This window comes from Micropterus dolomieu, linkage group LG19 (genome assembly GCF_021292245.1).
Source record: "Micropterus dolomieu isolate WLL.071019.BEF.003 ecotype Adirondacks linkage group LG19, ASM2129224v1, whole genome shotgun sequence".
NCBI lineage: Eukaryota > Metazoa > Chordata > Actinopteri > Centrarchiformes > Centrarchidae > Micropterus > Micropterus dolomieu.
Window position 1 is genome coordinate 3,810,314 of NC_060168.1, and position 17,932 is coordinate 3,828,245.

The 17,932-nt window shown below is 44.7% G+C and overlaps 1 long non-coding RNA gene across 1 annotated transcript; it reads right to left on the reverse strand.

The window, feature by feature from the left end:
* Window positions 1-6,919: 6,919 nt before the first annotated feature.
* On the reverse strand, window positions 6,920-8,470 carry LOC123958101. Its single transcript, XR_006821998.1, has 3 exons — window positions 8,348-8,470; window positions 7,209-7,379; window positions 6,920-7,124 (listed from the first exon to the last, which is right to left on the reverse strand). It is a non-coding gene; the product is annotated as an uncharacterized LOC123958101 (long non-coding RNA).
* Window positions 8,471-17,932: the final 9,462 nt, after the last annotated feature.

Genomic DNA, 17,932 nt, shown 5'->3' on the forward strand with positions numbered 1-17,932 from the left:
AGTTAATGAAAAGAAGCAATTACTGTAGAGGTTACGCAATAAAAGCCCTCCAATAATGACTTCTAAATACAGAAATTAGGTGCGACGGACTGACACCATGAACAAGAATGCAGACAATTAAGAAAGCCCTTCCACAGTGCGGCATGAGAAGTCACAGAGGAAAAAATGGTGACTGCTCCAACATCAGGATCAAAGACAGATACTGCAGCAGAATTGCTAGCATTAAAACTTAAAAACATGCACTAGGGAGTCAAATGACTGAAGCTGAAACCTGAATATCAGCGCTGAAAAATCAATGCCAAACAAGGGGGTAACAGTCTATACTGCAGTGATCATCACACAGCTGTATGAGAAAATAACATGTTTTGAAAAAGGCCATTGTGTACTGGGAGTGGTGGAAGGTGCCGAAGGGTAAGATAAGCTGGGGTTTGTACAGAGACTTCTCTCTGATGCTCTGGATATCGAGCTAAGAGGGGATTTGAAATTGAGCGCCAATGAGGCTGCAATGAGACCGGGATATTCTTGTGCATTTCCTGACATTTGGAGCCTGGGAGGCGGCGCTGTGGGTAGCCAGAGAGAGGGGACATGTGGAGTGGCAAGACAAATGGGTAGCTTTCCTCAAGGACCTTTCACAGGACATCATTCAGAGATGCAAGAAGCCTGGTGGAATGAAAAAGTGTCTACAGGAGAAGGGACTGCTGTATCCTATGCTATACCCAGCCATGAGAGATGTTGCCGACATTTAACCGCAGTACTTTTTATAATACTTGTGCTTCACCAGAGGAAGGGGAAGATTTTATTTAGTTAAAAACTACATATAAAATATCTGTACACCCAGAAAGGAGCCAGAAAAGCCTTTTCTAGGCTTTAGTTTTGTGAACTTTTATGTGAGCTTTCAAGTTTTCGTTGATTTCTGCAAGTCAGGATGAACTACTGGGTAGTATAGAAGTACACTAGCAGATCTTGTGATACTTGGACTGAATCATATACATCTGTGCTCACTACGTTTAAATGGACAAAAATAGTAATATTTTAATGGATCTACGTACCTAACCTTGTCATTTTAATTGTTTCTCCTGGATGATAGGTGAGGTGATATCACTGACGATCAATAATTGGATGGTGATTTAAGTATTTTATAACACCTTCTGGGAGTCTTGATTTGGGTTAGGATGCATCAGCGAGCTGATACGCACACCGCCGCAGTGCCCACACAGCCCCGCCTCGTCACTCACAGCGCTCTCTTGTGATATTCACTCCATTTGAATCACGTTTTTTCCCCCTGCGAGAGTTTTGACAAGTCCCACCCTACTGTGTTGTGATTGGCTACTACTCGTCACTTGTGACTGGATGTTGGCAAAGGATACAAGGAACCCCATTTGAAAGCGATGGTGCAGAGCGGTGCAAAGCAAAGCACCTACAGGGCCGACACACTGTCCTCTATAAGGGACCTGGAGATAGTATTGTAGTCAAGACCGCACAAACCGAGACCAAGTCAAGACCAAGACCAGAGTTTATCGAGACCGAGACAAGACCAAGACTTTTAGGGGCTGAGACCAAGTCAAGACCAAGACCAGAGTTTATCGAGACCGAGACAAGACCAAGACTTTTAGGGGCTGAGACCAAGACCGAGGGAGGGCGAGACCTAGTCAAGACCAAGACCAGTTCCCCACATTACATCACACACAATAAAATGTGGATCCAGATCATAGGTACTTCTCAAAGTGATCTGAAATATCCACATTCCCATTAAAACACCCACAAACAAACACTAAGAGCTGAAATGAACGTAAGCATCGCCATCACGGGAGGGAAGTTAATGGTAACAACACATTTTTGTTTAGTGTTATTGGTTGCATTTGAAGCTATGTTTTACATCCAATCAAAGTTAGGATGTTAACAAATAAATCAGACAATGCAAAAGTAATTTATTGATATTCCCAAAGTTATGGTGTTGAAATAAAGTCCTGAGTTCTCAATGTCTGAGACTATCAAGAAGTGGTCTTAAGACCGGTCTTGGTCTCGAGACCGGTCTTAAGACCACTTTTTGATAGTCTTGGTCTTGTCTCACTTTTTAATTTGAGTACTACAACACTACCTGGAGAGGTTGTAGACGTCTCCCCTTTCAACATCACTGAAGTATTAAACAAGATGGCCCAGTAAACTGTTCTGACTAAGGTCAGAAGTAAATTAACTTGTGCTGTTCTGCTTAACACACAGAACTATTAACTTTACTGACTAAGATAAGTTAAAAAGATAATTAAGTAATTATAACAAGTTATTTAATCAATGTTGTGTACAGTTTACCTCATTGTACCAAAAGTGGTATCAAATATCGGTATTTTTCAAGATACTGTGTAGAAGTTAGAAATTCCAGTATCGTGACAACACTACTGGGAGGCCAATATTTATGTGTATGTTTATAGCACAAGGGAGCAACTAATTCGGGGCTTAGTTTAGCTTAGTTGTGTGCATGGCTGCATACTCATATACATTTTGAGACTCTGCCAGATGCCAAATGGAAAGCAGCACGGAAGTTGTTGGCCCAGAGAGCAAAGCAACAATTTAATCATACAGCTCTGTGGAGAATGAGAAAGGGGTCTCTTAGTGACAAATACTGTGGAGATTAATGAAGAATTTAGAGTATTTTACCAAATATTGTGCACAGTTCAGTTCAATTAAGTTTTATTTATATAGCGGCAATTCAAAACACGTTATCTCATTTTTCTTATTTAGTGTGCACTACAGACCAGGGGATGACATGGATAATTTTCTGTCCCAGATGCATCTGCCGTCCCTGTCAGTGGAAAAACAAAAGGATACTGGGGGAGATATTACCTTAGGAGAGGTCCCATAAGCTATAAAAAGACTGCGTTCCGTGATGTCCCCAGGGACAAGCAATGGCTTGCCTACAGATTTTTATAAAGTGTTTTCTGAAATAATAGCACCAAAAGTACACACACATACATAAAAAAAGGCGAGAACCCTGCACAGTATGGAAAGCGTTGCCCAGTGTCATTGATAAATGTGGAAGTCAAAATGTTGGACATATAAGATTTTCGCTACAAGACTTGATTTGGAAGATAAGGAATGGTGATCGTGGACGGAGATTGTATTCGTTTTAATTCTCCATTTCTAAACTAAAACGCAGTAGTGTGGATAGGGCACAAAGCGGGGCACTGTCTACTGAGCACACTAATTTTAGCATCATTGTTGGGTAAAATACACATCTAAAACAGCTTAACTGTTCCACAGATCAACTTTGTATATAATAGTAATAAAAATAACTTTATTTCTAAAAACACTTCATAAGCACTAAACCTCAAAACAGCAGCAATACAGATTAAAATCAAGGTTTATATATGACGTGAACCGATACAGCTAAAAACCCAACAACAAACAGAGATGCGATAATGAACAGATCAAAACTGTGTGCCAAAAAATCCTGAACATTACAACACAGTGGTTCTGTTTCGTATAGGCAACGCCATTGCTATTGGGTTTAACCCTACGCGTGCCTGCACGTAATTGATCAATTTTGTGTACGCCCACCCACAGTGTGGGACTCTCCTACGTCCGCACCTTGTATATAAACACAAGGGTGAGACCCAGCCTTTGGCTCCCATTTCATTTCTCACTGTTCTCCCTGCCCTCGGCGATCGCCGACCTCGAGGCGGGGGACCCCACCCCCAAGGTAGCCTTCACTGGCGAGGTTTCTGTTCCGCTGTCGGCCTCCACTTCCCTGCCTTCAATCGGCGGCCTCATCAGTGAGCTTCCTGCCATCATCCAGAGGGCGGCCGCCCTCTGTCATCTGTCTGTTCCCCCAGGCCAAGAGCTCTCTCCTCCGGATGACATGGCTGGTGTCCTCGATCTCAGCCAGCCGGCTAGGCGGGACCGGTCTGGCCGCACTCCCCTCCCATCTGGCGGGACCAGGAAGGTGCCGCCTCGGACCCGAAGACTCTGCGGGCTCCTGTTTCCACCTACATTCCCATCACCAATGTGGAAGGCTTCTCAGACCAAGGTTTCAGCCCAGTCCCCCAGCTAAAGCCCACCCTCACGACTTTCAGATGGCGACCGCACGGCGTCCCCTTCTGGCCTCTCCAGAACCACAATGGGTGGCCCGTCTCGCCGACAGAGCCCGCCAATGCGCTGTCCAGAACTCAGCCTCCGCCAACACTACGGCACTGCTTCCTCATTCACAAAGCTAGCGGCTAACTCCACCAAAAATCCACTCCATGAGAGACGTCTCCTCCTCTGTGGCATTGCACAGTGGAATGTCGGTGGACGACATCTGCACGGCGGCCTCCTGGTCTTCCCCGTGCTCTTTCGTCTGTTTCTACCTGCGGGATGTCTCCAGATTCTCGCTGACTCACTCAGTACTGAGCGTTCTGTCTGAGTGATTGTCCTCTGTCAGTGCGCGGTGCGCTTCTCCCATCCGGACAGTGGGGGGCGGTCGCGGCTCACGCTAGCCCTGCTCTGTGCACAAGTGATGCAGTCGCTGTCATGACCTCGTCTGCACCTGCACAGCTGCGGGGCCCCCCCATCCGGTCCCCAACCCTTACGAATGGGCTCTCTGCCTTTCCATGTTGCACCATTGGTGATTGACACGGGCTACGGGGGATCGGGTGGCTTTTTATGTTGGCTCTGGGCAGGTGGGTCTGTGCTTGATGGTACCGTATGGGCCGGTGAGGCGTTGACTCATCCTGCTTCGCCTCTAAATCCAATAGTGATGGCCTTAGAGGACGAAGCCTATACAAAATAGAACGATGTTACGTATTGTAACTCCAGATTCTGTGAGTATAGGCGCAGCCCTCTAAGCAGTGGGCCTCACTGGACCTTGATTCTCAGTGCTGAAGAAATGGCACTATGGGTCTCACAGTTGTGTGTATATATACAAGGTGCTGACGTGGGTGGGCGAAGACAAAATTAATCAGTGCCGCACAGGCGCGCGTAGGTGTAAACCCATAGCGATGGCCTTAGAGGGTTGCGCCCATACTTATAGAATCTGCGGCGGTGCATAGGGTGTAGACTGGTGCAACTACGCCTTTTCTCTTAATCAATTGGGCCAAATATATACTGCAGAAGATTGAGCTCTAGGATGGGTCTCAACTTGAAAGGGAACTTGCAGAATATTTTCCCATTCAGGCTTTTATCTCTCAAACAGGGGCAGAGATCCCATTTAGGAACAAGTTGTTGGTGTTTGTGAGGGTATCATGCCTTCTTTCAGTAAAAGTCATCACTTTGGCATAACAAACTGTTGAAGGTGGACAATAAAAGTATTTATTAAAAGCAAGTAAGCCAGGGAGACTGGCAACAGCAATACAGAGTGCAACACAGTGTAGTGTATTTATCACTTTGCTATGCCATACAAGGTCATTTTTTACTGGCCTAAATATGTGTAGCCCTCTTACTGGAAGCTAGACTCAAATGCATTACCTAAGTCATGTTGGGATCTGGAGGTCACATGTATTACATTCTAAGCAGAGACAGCCTTTCTGTAAACATGGAGGCATACCCCAAACATCTCACATCTTTTAGCCTTGGCACCTAGGTGACAGCCATTGCTGTCAGACAGATAAACATTATCAACTGCAAACTACTGCCATGGAGACAGAGTTCTTTTGCCTTCTAGATCTGCCAGTGACCCAGAGAGTGACATGTCTATGACCCATACCTCACCTTTACCCATACTGAGCCCCCTAAGCAAAATTCCCTCACAACATGGGCAGAGGCAGAAATTATGTTTACTGAAGATGGTTTTGAGGATGACAAATGTCATTCGAACAGTTGATGGCTAAATACAACATATCCCCAAAAAAGGCTTTTGGAAATATGTTCCTCTCTTTATCTGTACAAAGGCAACACCCTCAAATACCTTAAACAGGAGCACATGAAATATTTCCGGGTAGTCGGTTGGCCAAGTAAGTGGCATCTAGATTTTATAGCTTTATGAGACAGTCTTACTCACTATAAAGAGTGTTCGTTAAGTGGAGGATATTTACTGACATTGTTGGATCCTGGTGTAAGATGTCAAGGGAAGTACAGACTGTTAATTACATATAGGATCATCATAGGAGTTATTGGATTCCTGTAAGATGTGATAGGAACTAAGGCACACTCACACACATGCTCTATAAATGCCAAATGACTTGGAACCTATGGGAAAATGTAATAACATTCCTCAACAATGTACTTGGTACAGAGTTGCTACAGAGCCCTGCCCTCTGCATATTGGGGATATGTTATTAGATGAGATGGGTTTATCAGCTCAGCAGACCCCCATGGTGCAGACTGGACTGGGATGGCTATCAACTCGGTCAAATTACAGTAATTTGATTCAATATTAATAGAAAGGTTACTGTATAATGAAGCTTTAATTTCATCTGTTCTTTAATATTCTGATTTATGCATGGATTCCAAGCTAATAGTCCCAAAATAAATGTATTTTGTTCTTATTTTGTGGCTCTTGAAAATGTGTTCAAAGACAGACAAGGCTAATACTGTGAGTGGTTTCACCATTTCATTACAGAGGAGATTGGGGTGGGTGAGGTATCTGGGTTGCTAAAATGCCACTTGATTGGTGTGAAAAAAGCACTGAATCCTGACCACTATCACCAGAGTGGGACCAGGGTGTGTTTGTGTGTGTGTGTGTGTGTGTGTGTGTGTGTGTGTGTGTGAGAGAGAGAGAGACTGACTTATGACTTAAAAAAGTGAACTAAGCCCCATCTAGCTTTTCATTTTAAAATGGTCCTGGGTTTCAAACCTGCAAACCTTCTGCTTACAAGGCTTCTCTCTAACCTCCAGGCTGTCACTGGTCATTTATAGCTTAGAGAACCCGTATGTGGTAACAGTTGTGTGGTATAAAAGGTACTTTATTCACATTGGAAAGGATTCAGGAAGGATAGGATGTGATGTTGGGTTCAAGGGAAGAGTTGAAGGGGGTCGATTACCAGTGGATGAACAGGAGCCGAAAGATGTTAGATGAAAGGGGTCGAGGGGTGGGATGAAGGGAGTTGATTACATGAGGATGAACGGAGGTCGAAAAGAGTCATGATGGGCTGGAGCATGGGGGTCAAGACTCAGGGTGGACACACGTCTCGAGGAGCTTCTGCTTCATAATGCCCCTGTGGTAGAAGAAGGAGGATAACGTAGATGAAAGTATTAACCCTAACATGCATGCTGTTGATAGTGTGGGGAAACTGGAGCACCTAGTGGAAACCCATGCGAACACTGGGAGAATATGCACAGTCCACACAGAAAGGACCAGGGACGGGCGAGGTTCAACCCTTCTTGCCGTGACGCCACTGTGCTGACCACCGTGTTACCGCTGAGAGTAGAGAGAGGCGAAAAACCGGGGTTGGGGTTGAGGGTCATGAGAACTGAAACAAACAGAAGAGAAAGGGATTAGACACGCTCATGTACAGGTGACTGGATTAGCGAGGCACAGGCAATGCGCTAGTGAGAGGCTTGGTCATGTTCCTGAACATTAGTTATAATAACTTCATATAAATTAGTTAATTCAGAAGCATGCTCCTTGTGAAAGGGCTCAGTATTCGATGCACATCTATCCAAAAGAGCAGTCTAATTTTGCCCTCATTGACATTAATGAAAGAGTAATGTTTTATTGCATGTTTCTAAATCAGGTTAGAATTGATTTGGTGTCTTTGGAGTATAACACATGATGGTTGCTTAATTCTCATGTGATAGTTAATATTTCACAGTGAGTGACAGAAAAGTCAAATTATAAGAATAATGTATGTCAAACACCACAGCCTCAATCCCTCATGCTCTACTGATTGATCTGCCTTCAGCTGTTTATTACCGTTGTACTTTGCACATGCACTGTTTGCCTTGTAGTCAGTCACTTTCAGATCACGTATGGCCTGCTTGGTATGATTATCAATTAGCAACAGCAAATTTCAATAAATATACAGTAAGTAGATGAATAAGAGTAGCGTGAAAATTAAAATCTACTGTCTTTCACAATTTTAATCAAAACTCATGAATTTGAATAAATTATAAGATAAAATAGTAAAACTAAGAAGCAGTGCTTGCCCCTCCCGTATAAGGCCCTAAACCCAAGCCGCTCCAGTGGAGCTCCTCAGTGGCCAGCAGATCAGACTGTGGTTGTACTGGGCAGCTTTTATATACATATACTGTATATGAATTTAACATTCCATGGGCCTGCCCACTGCGGCAGCTTTCAGTATGTGCACAGCTGCTATGTTAACTTCATACTCATATGATCCACCGTTTGAAAGCTAAAATCCTCGTGATTCGACCAATGCAAACAATTTCAAGACACAATCACCACAGCGGGTACAATCAGCGCTTCTGTCAGACTCACCTTTGAAGCCTCATAGTAATCCACCGATTGATTATATTCCAACAAAAATGGTCTTGTTACGTTGCCAAGGGTCCAGACGATCCAATCCAGTAAAAACATTTATTCCATTATTCCATCAGTAAATCCCCAGGGTTCGTTTCATATTTGCTGGCAGACGTGGCTCGTATATCATTATAACCGTAATAACGCCGATTTGAATGTAAACAACTACGATAGCTTGTATTCAAATTAGCCGCTGAAATCTGACCTTTCGACTGACACCAAATCCGACTCAACAAGAGCTCACATGTCCGTTTCACAGCCTTCAATAGCCAACGAGAGCCCGAGCTGTAAGTAAGGGCCAGCCCCTATTATTTCGTGGGTAGCAATTGTGCCAATGACTGGCACTTCGTGTAGCCAATAAAATTCTGAAAATAACGACCCAGCTTTAAGTAGGAAGTTCATGATCTACCAGCAAAAAAAACACATCTGCATCGAGCTAACGGCTGATAGGAGCGATGCAGCAGCAGCCGCCTGCCGCCAAGGGGTGGGGCTGTTTTAGAAAAGATACGCTAAGACATACACTCAGAAAATCATCAGTCATTTTTCATGGTACTGGTATGAAATTTAAAGTAGGACTAGGTAATGCTTTATCCTGTGGTCCTTCAGTGTTTTCCAGCTAATAAGTCCCAGCTGTAGTTGTCTGCATGCATTTTCAAGCGGAAATGAAAAATATATTAGTTTTAGTGTGTTTAAACTTATATTAATCAATCACTTAGACACTCCAGAGTGTTCTCTTTCAGAGAAGCCCAAAACCATGCATATACTCCCAATGGTTCAAGAACTACATTTAATTTACTTTGGATATGCCTTGAATAGGCGTTTTGCATGAATTTTACAGGACTGTTAAGAGGTTAAAGGACCAGTATGTAAGAATATAATATCTAAGTATGTTTTGATTAGTGACAACGATAAATAAATAATAATCACTGTGTTGTTGTTACCTTAGATTGAGCCCTTTATTTGTACACTGAGGGAGCTCTTCCACACGTCCAATGTCATAATTTTCACTAGTTTGGAATAAACACTGTCACTGGCAGCAAATCAGATCAGCTGTAACTAATTAGTATTAATTCCAACAGTAACTTGTTAAAAGTCTAATACAGTCTGGTTAATATGCTTCCTGCAAGCCTGTGTCTATATTTATCCAAATGTGTGAAATTGAAATAACCCTCACTTACCAAGTAGCTTGTACAATAAAAATAATTGAAAGGGTAACTGTACGCTACAACTGTTATTTCAATGTGTCAGACACATTTAATCAATATTTCATATTTTATGCTGTTCATTTAATTTTCAGGCTCTAGCCATTGGTCAGTTAGCTTAAAAAGGGGAATGAAGTGTGGGCTCCAATTATCGAATATCACCATCACACACAGCCTCCCCAGGAACCTTATTCTATGGTGCTGGAACGGGAGGCTTCAACCGATTGTCAGACATCAGATCTTGGAGAAGATATATATATATATATTTTATATAGCTCACCGCACAAGCTGGTCTCCCAGCTTGTACCAATAACACACAATAACACAGCTTGGAAACATGGACATAGGCCTATTTTAGGGGAAGCTACCCTAAAATGGCCCTAAGCCCCCCAAATAATGGAAAGAAAAATAATTATTAGATTTAGATTTTTTATTTTTACAGTGCAGACATGTACTCAACAAAAAGAAGCAAGAATATTGATACATACTACAGAATAAAACAAATATAATTTGTTAATAATGTGGTTGGGCACATTGGTTACTACACACACACACACACAAACCGCGACACACAGACATGGTGAAGGAAGACTGATTAAATTTAGCTACGTTTACTTGACGTAAAGAAAGGGGATAATTTAGTTGCCTATGAAAAACATTAATTTAGTTAGTATTAACGCCACTAATATCTCTATTATAGGATTTCAAAACAATATCAGTCCTCATAGAATGTTGTTGTCAGTGAAAACTAAATGTCATAATGTCCCTGTTAATGATGTTGTAACGGTTTATCCTTCCATTCATTAACCAGATGGATATGGAAGATGATTTAGGAGAGAGAGAAGCAGAAGATTGGCAGGGCAGCTGATTCTAAGGTCAGCAGTGGTCTACAGGTATGTAGTGATCTACAGGTCAGCAGTGGTCTACAGGTATGTAGTGATCTACAGGTCAGCAGTGGTCTACAGGTATGTAGTGATCTACAGGTCAGCAGTGGTCTACAGGTATGTAGTGATCTACAGGTCTCAGGAAATGTGGGTGTGTTGGTTTCTTTAAACAACAGGCATTTTTTGGCAATAAACTAAATTATTTCATGATAATTATTAAATTTGCTATATTCTGACCACCTTAATTTTCTATTCATTGTAATAAATTAAATAAATATGTAAGGAAGGATCATAGTTGTTTGTCCCACAACTTTGGTCCAGACCAAAAAATCTAATCATATATAAGAGCTATTAGATGGATTGTTATTTGTTACAAATATTCATGTTCCCCTCCGAATGAATCGTGATCATTTTCCATGTGTCATCAACATGGTCAAAATGTTAGCTTGTCAAAGACTTTATAATATCCCATCCGCCTCAGCTGTACTTTTTGTTTAGAGTGAACAGGCACACGCAAACACATTAAACTAAGATGGTGAACACGGTAAGCATCATATCAGCTAAAAATGTGCTGAAACATAAAACTTTATCATTGCAAGCATGTTCCCATGCAGCTGATTGCATGTAGATCAAAGCACCACTGTGCCAAAGTAAAGCCTCACAGAGAATCTAGCATGGCTTTAGACTCTTAGGACCCCATTTTAATTATTCAAGTGCAATGACATTAACAGCAGGCCCATATATCGGGCACGCTGATCTAACCTTAATTGTATCATTATTTGCTGGATTTACTTGTTCTAGGCTGCACAGTGAGCTCAAAAAGCACAGTGAGCTGTGGCTTTTTAAATAGCTCTGTGTTGGAGTCCATCTTGTTGTTTGATTTTGGCCTGCAGGCTGGATATGGCAGCAGAGCACTCACTTCTCTATCAAGGGGGAAAACATCACAAAAAGCAAACAAAGCTATTGTCATTTGATTTGTGAGTCAAATGGCCTGAACTGCAGTGATTCACTGCTGCTTCAGCAGCTCACTGCAAGGTGATTCAAGGAAGATGAGAGAGTCCAGACAAAGCTCTTTGACTTTAATACAGGTTCCCCTTGCACTCCCGATTCAGTGCTCGAGAGGTACTGTCAGCCTTGACCTAATTTAGATCCCCTTCCCCTCCTCTCGCCCTCCATCTTCTTCTCTGATTTCATCTCAGGCTCTGCTGGGTTTTGTCTCTCTGAGAGGAGGAGCGTTTTGGGAAAAAGCTGTCAGTTCCAGGCTAGCGTGCCGCGAAGGGCAAGGATGGGACTATGGGCTAATGAAGTCCTGAGTCCTGAGTAGGAACAGCAGTGCTTTTTTTTTCCTGAGCTCCACTTTCACTTGTTAACATGTTAGACCTTTCTAACCACTCTTGTGTCTCTCATCGCCATCTCTCCATTATGGTTTTCATTATCAATCAGTCTTCATACATTGCCTCCCGTTTTTCCATTTCCCCCTCATGTGTTCTTTTTCTTCTTTTTTTCCAGTCCTCAACCCTCCTTGTCATCCCGTATATACATCTGTCTCCATTAATATGGGAACTGAAAAGGGCCTGAAGGTGACACTGTGACAGGCGAATCAAGCTCTTGTTTTTTAGCATCACTCACACCCATTGGGGTCTTCAATATTATTTCAGAGGCCATTTGCATTCCATTTGTGGCTATCAATCTGCCTCATTTCCCTCGGTGATGTTGACTGACTGCATAAAGTCAGCTCCGCAAAAGAAAAGAGCAGCAGAGAAATTGAGTAATAGTATTCTGATTTTAACAGATGATCTGTACTGGGAAGATACAGTGTCTGAAGTGCACATGTGCAAACACAGTTGATTTGGTAAGCCACTCTTTTTAATGCATGGCAAATCTGTAGTCTCATTAAGGCAGTGGTGCTCAGTTATTTTGTTGAAAGTGAGGTGTTGATTCAATTTCAGTGATTTTGGAGTCTGCCGATTTTGCTTCTGTTGAGATGCATTTCCAATATTTGGTCCAGCATGTTTTTTTTAAGTGAGGGTGGACTAAATGACGGAAACGGCTCTCATTACAACAACAGAATTTGACAGCACCACAACCTTCAACCTCTAAATTAAGCAGTTGAATCAACATCTCTCTAAAACAGTTTCAACAAAAAACGATTATAACCTGATGTTAACGTGTGACGCAGCCTCTGTTGTTGAGTGGCACTAGCTCCCATCCTGTCGCCCTAAAGTGATCCCTACCTACATGAGTTCAAGGAGATAAAGCTAATAAACACTAGGTCATGTTATTCTACAAATTCCAAAGTAGGTCCATTTGTCTGACATAATTATATTATCTCTGATGTAAAGTTGAACTTTTTATGTCCTAGATAATATGCCCTGGCCCTGTCTTTCTGCCCCTCCTCTGTCCTCAACACCAAATGCCTTTTTTTCTGGTTTTCTCTCTTTGCCAACTGGTGCATCCTTGATTAATCGACCCTAACCTAACCACCACCCCCCCTTCTGTAAAACTCTGATCTGATCTCTTTGTTTAGGAGCCTCTTAAACAAGCCTGACCTCCAGAGAAGATCCTTAACGGACTCGTCCTCAATTACAGGATGGAGATGGAGTTAGAAAGCAAACCATTAAAACCAGCCAGGCAGTGGCAGGCCAGGGCAGAACGACTTGTTAGGAGACAGTGTTGTAATGAGGAGCGTTTAAGGCTGAGGCGAGGCTGCCTTTAAAAAGACCAGAAGCGAAAAAGACTGTTAAAAGCTTTTCTCTCTGTCGAGATCTCTCTCGTTCTCTCTTGCTTTATACACACACACAAACTCCCCACTAAAATTGTCCTTTGAGGGTGAAGACAGGCCTGAACAGCTTCATTTAGCCGCGTGCTCTACTGATTACTAGCTTGCACACAAAGCACATCTTTCATATTATTTCCTCACAATTTAAAGGACTGTATAGTGTTTTTGCATGTGTTAGCAATTTTCTTTTTAAATTGATCTGCTGCTCAGTATTCATGAGTAAAATAAAACCATCAGATCGAGTGAAGGTAAACACTGGTATAAAATATGTGTGTTGGACCTGAACCAGATTCAACATGGGGCCTTATCACAATTACCACAAACTAACTGACACAGTGAACCTGAAACATTTAGATTAGTTTATGTATTATGACCTGATGATGGCACCAAATGCAAGTTGAAGGATTACCGTTATTTCAATCCATCCTGAGAGGAACATGGATGTCTGAATCAAATTTCATGGAAATCCATCCACTAGCTTTGCAGACATTCCAAAGCACAAATGTGAACCTCGTGGTGATGAAAAGTCAGGGGATCACCAAACTCATATCCTCTGGGGACATGGAAGTCCTGACAATCCATCCAATAGATGTTGAGATACTGCAGTCTGGACCAAACAAGACCCTTTCCAGTCTTGCAACCCAACTTCAGGGTGCTTCAGCGATTCTGGCAAACCGTCGTCTGCCCGCCTCTCTATCCACTGCCAACTGCAAAGACATTAACATGCAGTCAATACAGAATGTAATGCAATTCTATAATAATAAGTCAAAATCAGGTCCTCTCTAGGTTGAAACAGAGAAAAAGTTAGGGATGACCCCGAATAGTCGGAAGAGTCAACGCTTCGATGGACGGAGCCTGATCCGACTGTTAATCTCACAGTCGAAGCTTCGCAGCGAAACAAGGATCATGTCATTTTGGTGATGGGGGGGTTCAAAAACTGATTTTACATCTCACACAGGCTCCGCCCTCTACTGGACTCTATGGGTACTACCTCCTCCACTGAAATTTTATCATGCACATACCCGACCAATAGGACGTCGCTACCGATACGTGCGTGACGTATAAATAGCAGTGTCCCTACTGCCTCAGCATCCTTTTTTCTTCAGCAACTTTTTCTTCAACTGCTCACTGAATTCACCACCTCCAAGGATGGAGTCGCCACTTATCTTTGCACCCGCACGAGGTGACCCATGTCCTGCCCGGACAAGTCCAGGCTCCCCGCCGAGTCCAGGCCCCCCTGCCAGCCGACCTGCGGGAGCAACTGGACAAGTGACCGTTATGGAGGGAGAGAGGCCTGCTGATGCCACCACATCCCCCATCTGGTGTTCAAGACGCCATTGTTTTACATGTGCTGCTTGTGTAAAACTATGGTAAGGCTTTTGAGAATGTGGAAACCGTTTTTTTTGTGAGTGAAAAATGTTAATTACATTCCTCAAAGAGCTAAGTTAACTTCTCTCATCAAAGAGCTAACGTTAACTACTAGTGTGAGGCTAAGGGTTCCCCTGCGGCCTTGTGTTCACGAAGCCACTGTTCTAACATGTGCTGCTTGTGTGTACACTGTAGTGATGCCTGTGAATGTTAAGCTGTTGATTAGAAACCCATTACATTCTTAGAAGTGCTAATTCCCCACCACCAACCCCATCTCATTGAGCTAGCCATGTTAAACGCGCCGCTGCGCTCACCGACGTTAAGCTAACGTCAACCGGTTAATGGTGGGTGAGGCCCGGTCGTCCACTTAGCTAGCCTGACCACCGAGTCCGCGCGGCCATAATGGTCCGCTTCCACGACGTGACAGCCGAAAAACAAGCTGTTCTTACCATGGAAACTGGGCAATGCAGCAGTCTACTGTGGCGCTGCATTCCCAGCGCGCCCACGAGGACCCGCACGGGCGCGTTGCTAACTCACCGGCGATGAAAGCCTGTTACATAAACAGACACGCTGCCCTGCCGACATCTCTTTTGCAGTCACAGCGCAGCTAGGCTAGTCCGCTATAGCCGGAGAGAGAAAGCCAAAGTCAGGTCTCTCTCGGTATAGCGAGATGCTGTTTCGGTTGCTTTCATTTCCTCCGCGGGCGGCTCTTAGCGCCTGTTGCAGCAGGCGAGGCTGTCTACCTGCCACTGCTTCACGGGAAAGCTGTGAGGTTGAGGCTGACGTCAAGACCGGGTGATGTGTCAACCACAGTGACGCTGGCTGTGGTGCGTTCAAGGCCCGGTTGGCCTTTTCCCAACTCCGGCCGTGGTGCTTTTCCAACACCACGGCCAGTTCAACCTTTTGAAAACAGCCCATGGTGCATTCAAGGACACCACGGCCTTTTTCGATTGCAGCCCTTGGAAAAAGTCTAAAACTTATTTATTTAAAATAAATAAATAAATAAAAAGGAGGGTGACAGAGGCTGATCCACACCACCAGACCTCCTCCCTCCGTTATGTGTCCAGCATGCATTTATTTGTGTTTCATGTGCTGCTGTGTACACACTGAAAATGCTGTGAATGTTCAACTGATTAAATACAGTACATTCATAAAGAGCATTCTCCTCCCCACCGAACGCCCTCCATCATCGGCTCGGTGTGTAACACGCTTCAGTCTCCACAAACTGCACGTTCACCGATGCTAAGCTAATGATCCAACCTATGGCCCACACTGCTCTCCTTGCTAAGCTCGAGAGGGACAGAAGCCCATGTCCCACGTCGCTCTCCTGGTGGCATCTGAGCGAGACAGTAGTAGGACCTGGGCTTCCTCCTTGCTAGCCGGTTGTCCGGCCTGCGCAACGGGTCGCCTACATCGCCTGGCAGCCGAATGAAGGGCTGCTGCCATGACGGTGACACAATGCAGCAATGCGAACTAACTCTGCGTTCCCCGTGCACTCACGACAGTATCCACTGGAACACTGCTAGCCCACTGACAGTGTGTGTGTATTCCTAAAACACGCAACCACATTGTTGCCATATGCTCAACCGAACCAGCGCAGCATTTAGCTGACTAGCTGCGATGGCATGAGTCGGGCTAACGCCAATCTAGGTCAGATATAGCCGGAGAGACGCAACCAGACAACACGTCTCTTACAGCGGTGCGGCCTGTGGCACTTTATGAACAGCGGCTCATTCTCCTAGCAGCAGCTTGCTGCAGTGGAGAGGAGGATGCCCCTGTCCTGACTCGGCTTCACTCGGCAGCTTTGTTGATATTGACTGCTGTTGCACGTTGAGCCGTCATTGGAGCAGCGAGCTGTGGTGCATTCAAAGACACCAGGGAGTAACCGGTGCGTTCAGGGACACTATAGCCTGTGCGACGTTGAGAGGGAGACGGATCTGCCTACCTGTTCGGTGGGATCCATTTTCTTTTTTCTGCAAGGTCTGATGGAGGGGGGCTGTCGCGCTGCAGCTATCTCTCCTGTCACAGGGGGTTTGGTGACAGAACAGTCTTCACCCACTCCCTCGTGATACGCTTTCTGCAGGGTATGAGAAGACACCGACCGGTGTCGTGTCTCTCAGCGCCTGACTTGCTGCTTGTGTTGGTGGCTCTAATAGCTGCACCTTATGAGCCCCTGGAGCAGTTCTGCTATCTCTTGAACAGCCCTGCGCCTTGCTCTCTGCTAAGAAGGTGAGTGAGCTGTGTGCTTGTCGGTTCACCCCAGCTGCATGCTGATTCTTAAGAACATAAGGAGCATGTTCAGGTTCAGGACAATAAATCTGGATGCTTTCTACCCCCCTACCCCACTTATGTCCATGTGTGCTAGGCTAATGTCCTATGTAAAGCACACAGCCCCATTCGATGCACTGGTCAGCTGTTCGTCTGTTTCAGTGCAGTCAGTAAAACTCTGTCCAAGAAGAGCCTGGCCAGCTGGCTTTGTGAGTGAATCTCCCAAGTCTGGACACAGGCGGGAACAGACCCATCCTTAGCGGTGCGTGCACATTCCACTCAGAAGTGTGGAAGTGTCTACGACCCTTTTTCAGCGGGGTGTGTGTCGAAGAGATCTGCACAATGGCATCTTGGCCCTTACTGTGCCCTTACTGTGCCCCATATCTCTTGGATATGTCGGGCTCCTTCTTGGGATCCAGTTCGCAAGTGCGACCTAGGATCTGAAAAGTGAGGATCTGGTGACTACTGGGTGTAGAGGGGGAACATACACTGGCAGTGCCTGACGTTCCAGTGAGAAGTCAGGGCAGTCCAGGTGTTAATGGTCAGGCCAAGCCCCTATTGGTCCAGCGACCTTCTCAGGGGTGTCCCACCATTCTGTCACTAGGTGAAGTGGTGGTCGGGGCTTTAGCCGGCCTGTGGCCGACCGGGTTGGTATGGTGTGTGGTCGCAGCTGGGGCGGACATTCATCGGGCTCCACCCACTGTACCCATAGAGTCCAGTAGAGGGCGGAGCCTGTGTGAGATAGAACGAAGGTTACGATATGGTAACCCTAGTTCTATAAGCACAGGCGGCGCCCTCTACCAATGAGCCCTGTCGCTCTGACGCTGTCTGCTGAAGAGGAGGTCGGATGTTGAGGCAGTAGGGACACTGCTATTTATACGTCACGTACGTATCGGTAGCGACGTCCTATTGGTCGGCAAGTGGGCAAGTGCGTGCGTGTGATTGGAGGAGGTAGTACCCATAGAGTCCAGTAGAGGGCTCCGCCTGTGCTTATAGAACTAGGGTTACCATATCGTAACCTTCGTTTACTCCCAATAAGTTA